This window comes from Ictidomys tridecemlineatus, chromosome 8 (genome assembly GCF_052094955.1).
Source record: "Ictidomys tridecemlineatus isolate mIctTri1 chromosome 8, mIctTri1.hap1, whole genome shotgun sequence".
NCBI lineage: Eukaryota > Metazoa > Chordata > Mammalia > Rodentia > Sciuridae > Ictidomys > Ictidomys tridecemlineatus.
In genome coordinates this window covers 50617673-50631931 of record NC_135484.1, presented here as the reverse complement: position 1 = coordinate 50631931, position 14259 = coordinate 50617673, and the positions used below count along the sequence as shown (strand labels likewise).

The following is a 14259-nucleotide window of genomic DNA, read 5'->3' as shown; positions in this document are numbered from 1 at the left end:
GGATCTCAAGTTCAAAACCAGCCTCAGCAACAGAAAGATGGTAAGAAACTCAGTCGACCCTGTCTCTAAGTAAAATGCAAAATAGAGCTGGTGATGTGATCAGTGATTGAGGGCTGCTGGGTTCAATCCCTGGTCACTCCCCACCACCCAAAAAAATCACAAATATTTATGTTTATTGTTTATACATGCTCACCTAGAATAGTCACCTGAGATGTTATTTGGTGAAAAATATTATCCTATTCTTGCACACACATATGACAGATGCACACACACACACACACACACACACGTATGTAGATTTGTGTTCATTCACCACTGGTCCCTAGCACCTAGGGTATGACTCAGAACATTACAGGCAATCACTATCTACCTGTTAGATGATCAAATCAGAAATCTCTGGAAGGATGCAAGACTAATGGTGTTCACTTCAAGGGAACAGGATTGAGGGAAGTAAGTGAGAACAGAGCGTTTTATTCTATACACACATTTGAGTTGATTGCTTTTCCCCCCACAAGCATATAGTAATTTTTCACTAAAAATAAAGTTTTAAATTTTTTAAAATGTACTTATTACCTTGACCTTGAACTCTGTTTCAAAATTATTATCCGAACAATCTTTGGGGATGTAGAAGCTGGGGTTGCAACTGAATGGTAGAGTGCTTGCCTAAGATATGAGAAGATGGGTTAGGCCAACAGCACTATAAGAAAAAAAAAATCACTAGAATGATCTGTTGAGGTGTAAGGGGAAATAGCACTTTTTTGTGAAATAGTTGGTACCAGGGTAGTTTGAAGAAGCTGTCAGTGTTGGGAGATGAGAACAGAAAAGAATAGTATGGGGAAAGAATAGTAGGGAGAGCAAGGGAAGGGGAGAGATGAAAAGATCTTTCTCTTCTCTTAGATGTCCTTGAGTGGATTGGGAAAAGCTGGGAAGATATTTCTGTTAAATGCCACATCTGGAACACCATCCATCAGGAGGAAAAATTGGAACCTTTTCTTCCAGTGTTCCGCCACCTATTTCCAGGGATGCGGGGCCTAAGGACTCAGTGGGAAAAGCATCAGTGCTGAAATGCTGCTCTTAACTGCTGTTAGCTGTGCCTTTCTTCCCTCTAAATTCATCCTGGGCAGGAAGGCAGACATGTGGGAGAGTGGCCTTGGCTGAGGCCCCCCCTGAAAAGCAGACTGAGGATGTAAATGGTTTAGCATATTCTGGACTGGAGAAATTTCTGTTTGAACATCCCTATTGCAATTACAGCAAAATATGGGTGACAGGGGGATATCAAGGAGACTGGGATATAAATACCTCTAGGCCCAGGGGCTTCCTGCTGGTTTTCAGGCTAACACATCTACCCTTTTAGGTGCCATCTCAGGGGAGCATGACCTCATTGAGGACCTGTTATCACATTTAATCCTCCAAACGGTCCTGTGAGGTGCATTGGCTATCATCCCCCCTTTACCTTTGAAGAAACTGAGGCCCAAAGACATTGGGTAACTTCTTCAATCACACTCATGTATTCGATGGGGGAGGATTGAGATGCCCAGCGGTCTCACTGCCAGTTCCTCCATTATCCACTTGCAGTCCGTGTTTCCTGAGCTCAGGTGGAGCACAGTAATTTGCTTTCTTTGCACAACTCTTGACAACACTCCAGAGGGGAATGAAAGGTGTAGGCAATACAAGGGTGGGGCTGTGACTGTGCCAGCTAGTCTCCCTGCTGCTATTTATACAGTGACAGCTGCAGAATGAATAGATAGAGCAGCTAAGGTGTGGGTCAGCCCTCCCTCCTGCTAAAAGGAGGGGAGAATTTGTGTCTGCTAGATTCTAGAGTTTGCTACATCTTTATCAGTTTGGGAGGCTATACCAGAATATCAGGGTGGTCAAAGCAAAAAACAGTCTTTTTTTTTTTTAATAGTTCAGGAGGTTGTGAAGTTCAAAGTCAAAGCACCAGTAGATGGGAGACGGGAACAGAAAAGAATAGCATGGGGAAGAAATAATAGGGAGAGCAAGAGAAGGGGAGAGATGAAAAGATCTTTCACTTCTCTTCGATGTCCTTGAATGGATTGAGAAAAGCTGGGAAGATACTTCTGTGTGTGGAAAGCCTACCTCTTGGTGCAAAGTCTTCTTCTTGGTGTGTCCTTATATGGCAGAAGGAGGGCTAGGGTGCTGGCTGGGATCCCTTCTGTAAGGGTGCTAATCCATTCATGAAGCCTCCACTGTCACGACTCAGTCCCCTCTCAAAGGCCCCACCTCCCAATGCCACCTACTTGGGGTTAAAATTTTAACACATAACCAACCAAATGCGCATACCTATAATCCCAGCAGCTCAGGAGGCTGAGGCAGGAGGATCACAAGTTCCAAGCCAGCCTCAGCAAAAGTGAGGCGCTAAGGAACTCAGTGAGACCCTGTCTCTAAATAAAATACAAAATAAGGCTGGGGATGCAACTCAGTGGTCAAATGCCCCTGAGTTCAATCCTTAGTACCCTGCCCCTGCCAAAAATCAGTAGAAATTAATAAGTGTTGGTGAGGATATGAATAAAGTAGAACTTTTGTGCCCTGTTGGTGAGGATGGAAAATGGCAGTGCTGCTATGGAAAGCAGCACAATAGTTCCTCAAAAAATTAAACACAGAATTACCATATGACCCAGCAATGCCACTTCAGGAGAAGCAGGGGCTTGAACAGATATCTGTACACTTGCGTCCGCAGCTGAGATACAGAAACAACCAGATGTCTATCAACAGATAAATGCATAAATAAAATGTGGTACATACAGAGAATGGAATATTACTCAGCCTTAAAAAGGAATCAAGTTTTGACACACGCTATAACATGGGTGAACATATGGATGTATAATAAATAAAATAAACCAGTCACAAAAAGACAAATACTGTGATCCACTTATATGAGGTACCTAGAGCAATCAAATTTATAAAAACAGAAATTGGACTGGTGGTTGAGAGGGGCTGGAGGAGGGGGAAATGAGGAGCTATTTATGGAGTACAGAGTTTTAGTTCTGTGAGATAAAAAGGCTTCTGGAGATGGAGAAGGGTGATGGAAGTGGTCATATGAATGAACCTAATGCCACTGAACTACACACTGGAAATGTTTAAGGTGGTAAGCATTATATATGTTTCAGCACAATTAAAAAGGAATCCCACAACTGCCCTGAGAGGTTGGTTGTATTACTCTCATTTTATAGGTGAGGAGATTAAGGGGCAGAGAAGTCAGGTAGCTCGTTAGGACTATACTGCTGGGTTTCAAATCGGATCTAATTCCTGGTGTACCACACTTGCCTGCACTGTGCAATGGTAACCCCACTCAAAGAACCACAGAGGGCACCAGGCACACACCAATGTCACAGGGCTTGACCTTGGGCAGCCCTAGCCTCTCCTTTCTGTGTGTGCCCTTTCCCTTTTGAGACTGCCTTCCTCCAACACTGCTTCTCCTGTTCATAATCCCTCCTCCATCTTTCCCTCATCAAAACATGCTCTAAAGAAAACAAAAACAAAAAACCAATCACTCATTGATACTTAAATTACATGTTGTGAATTTAAATCATACACTACCTCTCTGAGGAGGTGCTGGCATTTGTCAACTGTGTGACACGAAAAGCTTTGTTCCATATTTAAGGACTTCCAAGTGTCAAGGAGCACATGGGGAAGAATTGGAGGGTGTGGTAGCAGCGATAACCCAAGAAAGGTATTAAGTTGATGGAACCTTCAGGCTCAAAGTTAAAAAGAAGATGTATTTAGGGGGTGGGCAGATCTTCAGGGCTCCACAAAGATATGAAGTGTGGGTGGAGGGAGTTACGTGGCTGGACTGTTTATGTCCAACTCTTCTCTTGAGTAAGCAGGGCTGCTAGATTTCCAAGACTCCAAACTCTTATTTTGTCATCAGAACAATGCACACTCTGGAAAAGAGAATGTGGAGGGTGGATTTCCTCAGGGTATCATGTTCCTGGCATTTCTCAATATCTCCTCTCTACTTGTTCCATTGCAAAATTCCAAGCAGCAAGATGTGGCAGCTGGAGATCTCTGTCCATAACATCGTGGGAAGGATTCGTTTAGCATCAAGAATGCATTTTCTCTAGGCGCAGTGGCACGACCTGTCATTGCAGTGGCCTGGGAGGTTGAGGCAGGGGGGATTGCAAGTTCGAGACAAGCCTCAGCAACTTAAGGAGACCCTTTCTCAAAATAAAAAGGGCTGGGGATGTGGCTCAGTGATTAAGAATCCCTGGCTTCAATCCTCAATTCTTTCCCCAAAAGAATGCATTTTATGCACTCCCTGGCATAGTGTGGCTGGAAGTAAAGCAAATCAGAGCCTTCCCAGGGACTAGAAAAGACATTGCACCAACAGCGTGCACGTGGAGAGTCTGGTCTGGGCTCTGAGGTAGGCTTCCAGGTTTGAGACCACCACCTCCTGCCCATTGTGTGATCTCAGGGAAGTTTCTTAACTTCTCTGAAGCCATTATGTAATGAGATAGTAAGGTGACTATTTCATGGGTAATCAAGGCTCTGTGTGAGAAAATGTCTGATTTCCTTCACGGGGATGAAGCCTGTTTCTAATTTACAGCTTGGCAGGTGGGGACGGGGGTCTCCTGTGCCCTCCTCAATAGCTCACACTGCACAATTGCACCCAACTGCCCCATGGGGTTATTATGAGAATTAGAGAAAATGACCTATATGCTGTGTCTGGCAGTGTGCTCAATAAATATTAGCTACTATCATCATAATAAATATTAAATAAATGCAGGACTCCATTAGTGTCCTAAGAATCAGTTCTCAGTCAATACCAGAAGGGGAAAAGCTCAACAAAACAGAAGATAATACTAAAATATTCATATGTAGCAATGAATCTTTATGCTAACAATTGAATAAGGATTTATTGTATGTCTGAGAATTTACTACAAATCAGAGATTTCAACTACATGTGAGGATGCCCTTGAGAGAGCAAAGGTGGAAGCACAAACCTCTTGAGAGCTTTTGCCTGCCCTGCTCTCTGCTCTGGGGACAGACTGGTCATACCACAGGACAGCCCCAGCAGCAGCAGAGTTGCTGTCACTCTGAGCTTGCTACCTCCACACTGACACCTTCCTGGCAGGAGAAAAAATTATGGATTCTATTAATTTAAAAGATTATCCCTCTCAGCATTACCTGGTTGGCAGAATGCATATAGCAGCCAAGAGTAAACAGGGGTGGAGAGGCTTTGTCTAAGAAAGATGTTCTTAAAATTGCAGCTGAAAACGCAAAGCCAGGAAATGTACTATGTATGTGTGTGTGTGTGTGTGTGTGTGTGTGTGTGTGTGTGTGTGAGAGAGAGAGAGAGAGAGAGAGAGAGAGAGAGAGAGAGAGAGAGAGAGAGAGAGAGAGAGAGATCATTTTTAGCTTATGCACAAAACCTCAGAAAACAAAACCAAAAGCCCAACAACCCCTTTATCCTGACAAAGTTCAGTCTCTTTTAGTTCATTCTTGCTGGGAATTACTCAGTCTTTTGGCATCTGTCCCTCCCCCTCCAGCTAGGATCTGGATGTAGGAGCAAGGCTGCCAGCCTTCGTATTAGTGAGTACAGGGCCTCAGGTCCATGTGGGGCTTTTCTGGCTTCTGTGGGATGGTTCTGGTGGCCCCCTGCCCTCTGAAGATGTGAAAGTGCATGATAAGCTGATCCCCTTCTGAGCTCACCTGGGCTCTCCAGGAAGGTAAGCTGACTTGTTCCTCAGTTTCTCCAGGAGACTCTCAAGAAACCAGACCAGCCTGGTACAGCTCAGGAATGTTCAGGTTGTTCGGCTGCGTTGAACCCTAATATCCATTCTCTTCTTTGGCCATAGTAATAGAACTTTTAGTTAGGCAGATGGCTACCTGGAAGAAAGACTGCATTACTCAGCTTTTCCTGTAGGTAGGTATGGCCGTGTGGCTAAGCTCTCATCAGTGAGATCTGAGAAGTGATGTGGGACTCTTTAGCCATGCCATCCTCTCTTTCATTGCCTAGAATATGGACATAGTGGTGGTGATGAGCTTTTTGGGACCAGGTGGTTGACAGCAACACCCCAGGATGACAGCAACACAGTAGTAAGAGTCTAAGTCCCTGAAAACATCAGACCCTGTGGTAACCTAGGTATATAATTTTATACAAAACTCCTGTTTGACTCTGACTTGATTGTCTTATTGGAATTTTCCCACCAAGATGGACAGAGCAGAAATGCTGACTGCTCTCCTCTCCCCTCATCCAATTCAAGAGCACTCTCTCCCCTCCTCTAGTCCCCTAAGCACCCTTAAGCCAAGATTGGAATGTATAACCCTGTTCTTAAGGATTGGGAGTGATTGGTGGTAACAGAGAGTCATCAGCCATAGCAAGACTCAGAGAAAGAGGTGAAAATTCAAGATGGAGTATCACAATTCCACAGACCCCCTCCTACATTTATAGGGCTGGGGCAAAGTTCAAATGAAGACCCACACCCCTTACCTCCTTCTCTTCCTAACACCAATTTCATCCTACACCTGAGGGACCTTGTGTGTGAACATCCTGATTTATGTTTGAACTCTGCGTTGTCCCCTTTGGGAAGAGTCCTATACAGAACAAGGAAATCCCATGCCTCTGCCAAGACGGAGATGCTCAGGGTGTGTACACCTGAGTGGCCCATGTAGTGGTGCTGGCTAGGGCAGGCTCTTGGGAGCCTACTCTGAATGTCTATTCCCAACTCCATCTTTGGTGACATTGCTCTGGTACTTTGAAATCAGCTATGGTGGGAATATTGACACTTTGGAAATTGGCAGACCCTACAAATCAGATTTTCTTTTTTCCTGGAGAGCTGGATTACATCTACTGCCTAATGCCTAACTCCAGGCATGGGGCATACCCAGAGAAATGCCAGGTCAGGGCTCTTGAAGCCAATGGTTTCAGATTTCGCTACTGAGCGCTTTGGTGTTTGGGAATTGGGTATTTTAAAAAGCTTCCCAAATAATTACAATACATAGCCAAAGTTGTAGACTAATACTCTAAAACATCTCTTATCAAAATATAGTGTGCAGGGCTTGGGTTGTGGCTCAGTGGTAGAATGCTTGCCTAGCGTGTGTGAGGCATTGGGTCCAATTCTCAGCACAGCATATAAATAAATGAATAAAATAAAGATCTATCAACAACTAAAACCCAAATTAAAAAATAACATGCATGAGTTGGGGGTGTAGTATAGTGGTATAGCTCTTTTCTAGCTGTGTCAGGCCCTGGGTTTGCTACACAGCATTGAAAAATAAATTAGGGTACATGTAAATTGCTTGAGGATCTTTTAAATGACAGATTCTGGATCAGTAAGTTTGGGCTGGTCTTGGGACTCTCTTTCTTTCTTTCTTCCTTCTTTCTTTACCAGGGATTTAACCCAGGAGCACTTAACCACTGGTCTACATGCCCAGCTGTTTTTATTTTTTATTTTGAGACAGGATCTCCCTGAGGTGCTTAGAGCCTTGCTAAGTTGCTGAGGCTGGCCTTGAACTTGTGATGCACTTGCCTCAGCCAGCCAAGCTTTGGGGTTACAGTTGTTAGCCACTATGCCCAGTTGGGACTCCATTTCTAACAAAGTTTTAAGCATTAGTAAGGTTGATATTCTGTGGACCACAATCTGAGTAGCAGGGGACAAAAGCATAGTTCCCAAGGGGGTCTGCTATTTTGAGGACCCTCAACTCCTCAGAATATGTCTATCTATTTTGCTCTCTGCTATATCTGAGGATCCCCAGTCAGGGGGATTTCTCAATGGAGCTATCTTTTCTCTTAAGCCCTGGTCTCAGCCAATTTTTGGAGACTACTCTGACCCCTTTTGCCCTAACCTGGGTCATGGGACACCATTATCCCTTGAAGTAAAGGGACCATCCCCCATTTCCTGCCATCCCATTAAGAAGGTCTCTTCAGTTCTTCCAGACTATTACAAGGTTGGGGTGGGGTGGGGTGGAAGGAAACCTTGTGGGTGTTTTCCTAAATAATCAATTCATTTTCCTCCTGTTCCCGATCCCCACCCACCCTACACATCCAGAATTCAGATATATAACTACAGTACTTAACTTATTTTATATCATCTATTGTTTTTCTTTTCTGTTACATTGGCAAAGACTGAAGCTTAGTGATGGACCTGCCCCCAGCACCCAGGTGGGATGCGAACAAAGCAGGACCTGCAGCCAAGGGGCCAGGCAACAATCCTTCTTTCATGCAGACTGAGAATCATCACCAGACCTTCAGCAAAGAGAAACAGAGGGCTTATCTCAGAACCAACATGACACTGAATCTTTCATTGTTTGTTGTGTAAAAGCACAACTAGAGACTAATGGAACGACATCTAATTCTTCTTACAGACTGTGGGTTCAGGTCTTGTTCTGCTTCAAGTCTTGAGATAAAGAAACTTCCCCTGGGTTTATATAGATGGAGACCTGAACAGAAGTGACTCTACCTGACTCTCGGGATCATATTTCTGAAGCCCACTGAGGCCTTCAGGAGGCTGGCAGCACTTTAAATGGATCTGCTGCAGTGAGAGGTGCCTGTCTCAGCAAGTTCAAATTCAAGGCCGGTCCCTGCTATGTATTGATCAAGGTTGGCCTTCCCCAGGAGAAACCTGTTTGGGGATGTAGCTCACACTGATGGGAAGTTATAACTAATTTAAACTCCCGGGTTGTCTCCCAGTGCCCTGAAGCCCACAGAGTTCTGTTTTACAGGCTGTACATTTTGCCAAAACTTGTCTTAGAGAGGGAGAGTCTTGGTCGTGGGCCAGTTGGAGCATTTATTAAGCAGGGATTTTTTTGTCCAGTGTTTGACCTAATAGCTTTGCCTCAGGTCAGGGGCTGCAACCATTGGCACTGGTTTTCCTGTACAAAGGCATGATAGTCTCAAGGTAATTGGAGAGCCCCATGTCCTCACCTTGTCCTGAGATCACCTTTTCTATTAATCTCCATTAGAAGTAGCTGCAGCCCCCACCTGGCTTCCTGTAAGCTTTCTGCAGTGCCTCACAGTCGCCTTAACCTTGGAGTTCCTGCTCCCACGGAACATGGGCACAGCTCATCCCCCACCCACACACACATTTAAAGAACCCCTCCCCTGACTCTGTTCCTCCTATTCTCTCCATTTGCCCAAAGGACCAAGATCACAATCCTGTTGCACATAACAGACTTTAATTGAAGGTTTAGGGGCAATAGAGGGGGATTACGGCTCATGGCAGAAGAATAAACAGTTTCAAATGGAGTCTGAGGCACTCTAAGCTCACTGGTCATCTTTGCCTGGGCAAATATCTCACTGCTTATCTTTCACCTCTGGGTGATGTCCCCTGTCTTCAGAAACCCCTTTCTCCCTCCTTTTAGAACTCTAGACCTGTGTCAGCACCACCCAGGCAAGACAAGCTTTGTGTAACTTTTTCAGACAGAACCATCCAGAGCCTCTTTTTGGTGGCAAGTCTCTCCTTCCTGACCATCACTGGCCATCTCATCTTTGTCACAGCCATGCCTCATAAAGGTATAATAATTCCATAAGCAGCTCTCTGCCACCGAGGTCAACACTGTCCCCTCAAAGCCAAAAGAAGCCATTGTTTTATCTTCTTGTAGTGATTATTTTTTTCTTTTTTGTTATTTCAGAAACTTTAGGATAGTAAAAAATTAGGAAAGACTTGGGTGATTCTTTAGAAAGTTAAACATAGAATGACCATATGATCCAGCAGCTCCATTTCCAAGTAGAGTCCTGAATGAATGGAAAGCACGGACTTGAACAGATATTTGTACACCAGTGTTCACAGTCAAAAGGTGCGAACAACCCAAATGTCCATCATTAGACAAATGGGTGAACAAAATGTGGTATATTTATATGATGGAATATTATTCACCCTTAGAAAGAACTCAAATGCCAACATATACTATATCATGGATGAATCTTGAAAACATTATGTGAAGTAAAATAAGCCAGAAAGGGGCTGGGGATGTGGCTCGAGTGGTGGCGCGCTCGCCTGGCGTGCGTGCGGCCCGGGTTCGATCCTCAGCACCACATACCAACAAAGATGTTGTGTCCACCGAGAACTAAAAAATAAATATTAAAAAAAATTCTCTCTCTCTCTCCCTCTCTCTCTCCCTCTCTCACTCTCTCTTAAAAAAAAAAAAAAGCCAGAAACCTAAGGACAAATATTGTGTGAGTCCAGTTATATAAGTTATCAGAGCCATCAAATTCATAGAGACAGAGGGGAGGGAAATTCATAGAGAAAGAGGGCCATCAAATTCATAGAGACAGAGGGTGCTTTTAAGGAGCTGGGGGAGGGGCAAGTGGGGAGTTCTTGTTGAATGGATACACAGTTTCAGTTTGGGTGATGGAAAAGTTCCCGAAACTGATAGGTACACAACATAAATGTACTTAATGTCACTGAATCATACACTTTGAAATGATAAGTAAATAAACAAATAAAAGAAAGAAAGGAAAAAGAGAAAGAAAAGAAATGGTTAAAGGTAAATTTATGATATATCTATTTTTTCTTTCTTTCTTTTTTCTTTTTGGTACTAGGACTAGGGATTGAAACCAGGGGCACTTAACCACTGAGCCCCAGCCCCAGCCCTTTTTAATATTTTATATAGAGACAGGGTCTCACTGGGTTGCTCAGGGCCTCACTGAGTTGCGGAGGCTGGCTTTGAACTTGCGATCCCATCTCTGCCTCCTGAGCCGCTGGGACTACAGGTATGCACCACCTCGCCTGGCATATTATGCCCATTTTATTCCAGTTTTAAAACCCACAAATTAAGAGTCTTGGCTCCTTTATCTTCTACACCCTCAAGCGCGGCCCTCCCCATACATGTCCCTGGAGAGTCCTTAAGTCCTAGAAGGGTGCTCCGGTTGTTAAGGCACAGCTGTGCCTGGGAAGCGGGAGGGGATGTTTTTCAGATTCCGTTTCTCTTCGGGGATGGCATCCAGGTTTGGCTCACAGGTAAGCCCTCCCCCAAAAGATCCCAAATGTTTTGCTGTTTTCAGTTTTTACCTGACTTTTGATGGAGGAGAAGCTGGCTCTCTCCTTGGGATTAATATTCACAACAAGCAGTGAGCGATTAATTTAAGCAGTTGAAATTTATTGTGCGCTCGCCCTAACTCGGAGCCAGCTTCTGCTGGGTGTTTATTTTTCACTGCTGATGCATTGCACACGACAGCCCTTGAGCATCTGAATTTAAAGCACACACACCATTGTACAGAGTGCACAATGGTGCACCCCCTTCCTCTTGCCTGAACCCCTGAAATCTACAGAACTCTGAGGTCCACACCGTGTCTCAGGAAAGGTAAATCTTGATTGATGGCCTATGGGAACAGCTGGGAGCCTTGAGTCTCATGCTCTGTGCATGGGAGCTGGTGACTCATTTCTTTTCAGGGCGCCTCAGTCAATAAATTCTGCCTCTAACTTACAAGCACACCCCACCCCCACTTCCCGGCTGTCACAGAAACAGCTAAGGAGGCTGAGGCTGTCTCTCAAACTGAGCAGGAAACACCCTGTGTGGTGTTCATCCGAATTCAGGGCTGCACATGTGCCACGAAACCCTCCCCACCTCACCTCGCCTCACCTCGTCCCACTCCCCCACCCTGTGAAGTGACTGTCTGGAGAGGACTCTGACTTACTGGTGCCTAACAAGGCAGAACAAAGGCCCACGTGCTCATGGAGTTCCATTTGGAGTGCATGACAATTTCAGAGCACAAATGGAAAATGGAAAAAAAAAAAAAAGCCTTGAAATCTATAGCTGGCTTTTATCAAACCAGAACTTGTAGCTCTCAGCTGACAATCAGCCAGCAGCTAAAGCCCACGAGGGACAGTTCTTACTCGCAGCTTCTGGCTGGCTATTAGCTACCAGCAGCCTCCTGACCCTTTTTCCAGGGAAGTAACAGCTGGCAGCTGACAAAGGCGCTGGCAGAGTGGGCAGCTTTGGCTTCTCTGGGAACAGATATAAGATTGGCAGGAAGTAAAGCATTTAAAACATGACAATTATAAGCATTTTTACTTGCTTTTCTTTATTATGCTTTTGGATTCTGGCTCTGACTGCTAAAATGTATTACGTGCTAAAGAGCTTTGATGGTATTGTTTTTGAAAAGTAGATGTACTCGATGTTTCCCAGGGACAAACACCAGTCCAGATAAAGGCTCATTCTGTGAGTGTTTTATACTTAGCCCTCTTTCAAACAATTCTTAATAACCAAAGTGATAGGCTAATGGCCATGAGATTATATGAGCTTAAGTGTGGTGCTGCTGACTAATTAAAACACAGTTTTAGTTGGGCACTGGGGCACATGCCTGTAATCCCAGAGACTTGGGAAGCCAAGGCAGAAGGATCACAAGTTTGAGGCCAGCCTAGGCAACGTAGTGAAACCCTGTCTCAAAATTCAAAAAATTCTCAGGAAAGGGCTGGGCATGTAGCACAGTGGTGAAGTACTTGCCGAGTGTGCTTGGGGCCCTGGGTTCAATCCCCAGTACCACAAAGAAACAAAACCAACACAGTGGTAGCCCACTCAGGCCTATTGGGCAGGGCCTTCTGAGGTGTTCCAGAAGTAGGGGAGAAATGGAAACTGGGAAGAAGTATAGATGGATTGACTGGAAGCAGATTGGGATGAAGATCAATAGAGCCAATCTTCTCTCTTAATGTACCCATAGTGTTCCATTTTCCCATCAAAAATGGTAGAAATGCAGTTGCTTATTAGGAAGCCCAAGTGCAGAAGCTGGTGGTTGAGAGATGGGGAAATCACCCTCGGGAATGTGGAAGGACATGCGTGATAACCCCTCACTTGAGCCCTGGGCTCTGGCTGCTTTGCTGCTGTTCTCCCTTGGCAGGACTTTGGGATTATGGACATTACACTGTCCACAGTGTTGCTACCTTTTTCTGTTAGTATTACAATCTGCATATTGTAATGATTGGTCTTTATTGAAAAGAAAAAACCAACTTTTTTTTTTTTTTTTGAGACAGAGTCTCTAACTTGTGGGTTCAAGAGATCCACCCACTTCAGCCTCCTACAGGTGTATTCACTATGCCTGCTGCTCTTATCAAAAATTTTCACTAAGATGTAGCACTACTTTGAAATGCTAAAGAGCACCAGATAGATAACAAGACGCAGCCTGACTTCTGAACCTCAAGTAGCCAGTAGGAGAGACATCCCCAGGATAAAAAAACTAAACGAGATGGGAGAAATATGTTTTCATTACCGGCCCAAATGGTACAAGTATATGCATTTTTACTTAATAAACTGAGAGTATTTTCAGAATATGAGGTTCTGTTTCTTATGTTTTTGCCTAAGAATAAAATGAATCCACATCAAGAGAAAACTCATTGTTCGAGATGTTGAATTGAACACATGGGTTTCTATCCATTACCTCTCAAGGACCCATTGAAATGATGACAAAGGCAAAATAAGGTCTAACCTGCAACACAAAGAGAATTGAGAGGGAAATCAGCAGGCTGTGCCATTTGCTTTTTAAATCACGTAGATATATTATCTTCAAGAAAAAGGTTTTTTTTTTGTTTTTCCCAAGTAGGAAGGAAACTTCCTTGTCTTGTTCCTACTCCAGCTTTTAATTAAGACCATGCATAGTAGCTGGGCATGGTGGCACATTCATGTAGTCCCAGCTGAGGCAAGGGGATCCCATAAGCCCAAGAGTTCAAGGCCAGGCTGGGCAACACACTGAGATCCTGTCTCAGGAAAACAAAACCAAACAAAAAAGACTTTCTCTGAAATAGAGAAGCTGCCATCCTATTTTCAACAGTCCCCAGAGGAAGGCAAGGCTAGTAACACTGGCCTCTTCATAAACCGAGGCATTTCCTTCCTTGTCTGATGATCCATGCGTGGATTCATGTTTCCTGTGCAGCCTGAAGGTGATAACGCCCTGTCTGAAGGAGCTAATGTACACTCAGGGAGCAGCCCAGCTCCGTTCAATGAAATAAAATGTCCAGAAATGTCCTCTTTATGTTTCATATGGCAACACACTTTTAAGTGTGATTAAGAAACAAAACAACAAAGTGGAGACAGTATTGAGCTTATCAAAGGACAATAGCTGCCGCTTCATGAGAAAAGCTACTGCTTTCATTCTATTTCTGATGCTGTTAGGCTGACCCTGGGGAACCAAAGACATTTTGCACTGAAATGAAGAATAACATTTAACAGCTCTAGTCAGCTCACAGCAAAATTGTGAAATAGGCAAAGTTTGTTATTAGGATTTTCCCATCCTTCCCTTGTTGGGGGGTCTTTCTTCTTACCCTCCCCTGGTTCAGCCCCAAGGCACATTCTGCTCCCTAGGTACCA

At 44.3% G+C, this 14259-nt stretch overlaps 1 long non-coding RNA gene across 1 annotated transcript; it reads left to right on the top strand.

Moving 5' to 3' along the window:
* The first annotated feature begins 5495 nt into the window (after positions 1-5495).
* LOC144366092 (uncharacterized) lies at positions 5496-9205 on the top strand. Its single transcript, XR_013424966.1, has 2 exons — positions 5496-5687; positions 8086-9205. It is a non-coding gene; the product is annotated as an uncharacterized LOC144366092 (long non-coding RNA).
* Positions 9206-14259: the final 5054 nt, after the last annotated feature.